The following is a 4,170-nucleotide window of genomic DNA, read 5'->3' on the forward strand; positions in this document are numbered from 1 at the left end:
TCCTGGAGTGTAAAGTCAAGTGGGCCTTAGGAAGCATTGCTACAAACAGAACTAGTGGAGGAGATGGAATTCTAGCTAAGCTATTTCAAATCCTAAAGGATGATGGTGTCAAAGTGCTGCACTCAATATGCCAGCAAACTTGAAAGCTCAATAGTGGCCACCGGACTGGAAAAAGTCAGTTTTCATTCCAATCTCAAAGAAGGGCAGTGCCAAAGAATGTTCAAACTATTGGACAATTGTGTTCATTTTGCATGCTAGGAAGGTTATGCTCAAAATCCTTCAAGCTAGGCTTCAGCAGTATGTGAACCAAGAAATTGCAAATGCACAAGGTGGATTTTTTTTTTTCTTTTTTATTAGTTGGAGGCTAATTACTTCACAACATTTCAGTGGGTTTTGTCATACATTGATATGAATCAGCCATAGATTTACACGTATTCCCCATCCCGATCCCCCCTCCCACCTCCCTCTCCACCCGATTCCTCTGGGTCTTCCCAGTGCACCAGGCCCGAGCACTTGTCTCATGCATCCCACCTGGGCTGGTGATCTGTTTCACCATAGATAGTATACATGCTGTTCTTTTGAAACATCCCACCCTCACCTTCTCCCACAGAGTTCAAAAGTCTGTTCTGTATTTCTGTGTCTCTTTTTCTGTTTTGCATATAGGGTTATTATTACCATCTTTCTAAATCCCATATATATGTGTTAGTATGCTGTAATGTTCTTTATCTTTCTGGCTTACTTCACACAAGGTGGATTTAGAAAATGCAGAGAAGCCAGAAATCAAATTGCCAACATTTGTTGGATAATAGAGGAAGTAAGGGATTCCAGAAAAAAATCTGCTTCATTGACTATGCTAAAGCCTTTAACTGTTGTGGATCACAACAAACTGTGGAAAATTCTTAAAGAGATGGAACTAGCAGACCACCTTTCCTGTCTCCTGAGAAACCTGTATGTGGGTCAAGAAGAAATAGTTAGAACCTTATATGGAACAACTGTATTAATGGTTTTTCTGGTAGTCATGTACAGTTGTGAGAGCTGGACCATAAAGAAGTCTGAGCTCTGAAGAATTGATGCTTTTGAACTGTGGTGCTGGAGAAGACTCTTGATCAAGAGTCCCTTCGACAGCAAGGAGATCAAACCAGTCAATCCTAAAGGAAATCAACCCTGAATAGTCACTGGAAGGACTGATGCTGAAACTCCAATACTTTGTCAACCTGATGTGAAGAGCCAACTCATTGGAAAAGACCCTGATGCTGGGAAAGATTGAAGGCAGGAGGAGAAGGGGACAACAGAGAATGAGACGGTTGGATGGCATCACTGACTCAATGGACCTGAGTTTGAGGAAACTCCAGGAGATAGTGAACGACAGGGAAGCCTGGTGTGCTGCCGTCCATGGGGTCACCAAGAGTTGGACATGACTTAGCAACTGAACAACAACAACATCACAGACCAAAGAAAGAATAAGAAAAATAAATTTTAAAAATAAAATCTAACTCTCTTACGTGCCCTTAAGTCTCCTTGTCATGTGACCTCATCCTGCTTTCCAGCTGGAGCCCTTCTATGCCCCTTGCTAGATGAAGCTTCTTTCTCTACCTGGCACTGCTTAAGTATCTCTCTGCCCCAGCGCCTTTGCACACTCTGGGCTTTCCAAGTGGAATGTCCCTCTTCCAGCTCTTGCCACCTCCATCTCCTGCTCATTACTCAAGTTTCCAGTGGACATTCCTTCTTGGCAAAGGCTCCTCTGACCAGTCTACTGAAAATGGCTCCTCAGTAACTCCCATATTCTTCGTAACACACCCATTTCTGTATCTTGTTTATTTATTGCTTTGGGGGCTTCTTTCACCCACTGGTTTGAAAGCAGTGACCTTGTCCATTCTGGTTACTGATGTATCTTTAAAACCACTGGTCTGTTGCATTGAAGTAACATGGTAGAGTGTGTTTGGTGAATGTGTGTGGATTTAAAAGGTTTTAGGGCTGAGATACAGGCCCAGACAGTTGTGTTTGCTTTTCAATGGGCACATTTGAGTGCTTCCCTGGTGGCTCAGTGGTAAAGAATCTGCCTGCCGACGCAGGAGAAGCAGGTTCGGGAGTTTGATCCCTGGGTCGGGAAGATCCCCTGGAGAAGGAAATGACAACCCACTCAAGTATTCTTCCCTGGGAAATCCCATGGACAGAGGAGCCTGGTGGGCTACAGTCCATGGGGTTGCAGAGAGTTGGACGTGACTGAGCAACTAACACTAACACATTTGAGGAACTTTTTCCATTAAAGAGACTGAAGCTATTCAAACTCCCCTGAAGATCCGGGGTTTCACTGTTTACAAAGCAGGCGCACATGATTTCCCCTGTGATGATGGGGTATTCATTTAATGAGTGTTCTTTGCACTTTCCTGTGTGCCAGTCCCTTGCCAATGGGGTTTGGGGTGGCCCTCACGCTCATCCTCCATGGGGCCGCTGCCTGGATTCTCCAGAGTGGGCTCCCAAGAACCCTGGTTGAGGTGGACACAGACTCAGACCTAGGGCCCCCATCTGTGTCCTGACTCTTAACAGCTCTGGCCTGTGTGATGGCCTGAGGCAAGTTGCTCAGCTTCTCTGAACTGAAGCTTATGTGTGAAACAGAGATAATAGTAGTAAAGAGCTTGAAGGATTAAGGATTCAACCCCTTTCTCCTCCTGGCTGCACCGCCCATGCTCCCCGGTCTCTGGAACTCTCTCCCGCCTCCCACAGCCGAGCCTGGTCTAGCGCTGGCCCAGGGAAGCTCAGTTCTGAGATCCTATCTTACTGGCAGGTGCTTGTCCACTGTGCTCATTTCTGGTACCTTGTCCAAGCTGGCCATGTAGGCTGGCGTTGTCCTACAGGAACTTTTGCATGTACCAGGGCTCCAGGCTTTGACTTGAAAGAGCAGGTCTTTCACGGAAGAACCTAGCTCTGCAACAGGCAGATGAGAGAGAACTTTCTGGACAGAGTGAAGGGGCCCTTTGCTGGGACCCTCAGGTCACATGGGAGGTGATTTTGTTTTTGTCCAGGTTTGTACCTGCAAGAACGGCAAGAACGGTCTTGACAACACCTGCTGGTTTCCCCCTAAAGACTCTTGCCTCCCTCCCATCAGTTTTCTGTGCTGCAGCCAAGGTGAACTCTTCGAAAGACAGATGTGAATGAGTCAAGCCTCTGCTTAAAACTCTACAGTGGGTTCCACTGCTCTTTTTTTTAAGATTTTTATTTATTTATTTGCTGCATCTGGTCTTAGTTGCATCATACAAGATCTTTCATTGCAGCACACAGACTCTAGTTGTGGAGTGCAGGCTCAGTAGTTGTGGCCTGAAGACTCAATTGCTCTGCAATATGTGGGAGCTTCCTGAACAAGGGATCAAATCTGCACCCCCCACATTGCAAGGCATACTCTTAAGCACTGGACCACCAGGGAAGTCCCTCCACTGCTCTTGAAACAAAACCCTCAAGCCTTAATCCAGCTGACCAGGTTCAGTACTCGGGGCACGCCTGCCCTTTGCTCTCTCATCCCTGGGCCTCCTGGTTCTGGCAGAGAGCCTCATGCCTTGTGACCCCAGGTCCTTTGCACGGGCTGCGCTTGGCGTGACTTCCTTCCACACCTAGACCTTGGCCTAGTTTACTCCTCTCCATCCTCAAGATCGCAGGTCCCTCCCTCAAGTTTTTCTCTTCTGCTTTCTTCATTGGACTGTGGCTTTTTCTCTAATTTGTGGTGATTTGCTTACAGTCTTTGTCCCCTTCTCAGATGTAAGCTTCCTCTCAGGATAGTTTTTCTCACCATTACCTGATACGTAGACTAGTTGTACTTGGTGGGTCCTTGATGAGGAAGCAGATGCATGATCAGGGCAGGGGGTCTGAGTTGGTGGGGGAGTTTGGGAGAGGCACCAGGGCTCCTGGGCACTCCTGGGATGGGTCACACAACCCCAGGAGGGGCAGCTCATGTGGCGTTTTACACCCAGGCAGCCCTGTCAGAACTCTCACATCTGGTTGAAGATTAGATTTCACAGTGATAAGAGATGTATGATTTCAATACCTTTCTTCAGTTCAGTATCTCAGTCGTGTCCAACTCTTTGCGACCCCATGGACTGCAGCACTCCAGGCTTCCCGGTCCATCTCCAGTCCCTGGAGTTTGCTCAAACTCATGTCCATTGACTCAGTGATGCCGAG

This window comes from Cervus canadensis, chromosome 9, assembly GCF_019320065.1.
Source record: "Cervus canadensis isolate Bull #8, Minnesota chromosome 9, ASM1932006v1, whole genome shotgun sequence".
NCBI lineage: Eukaryota > Metazoa > Chordata > Mammalia > Artiodactyla > Cervidae > Cervus > Cervus canadensis.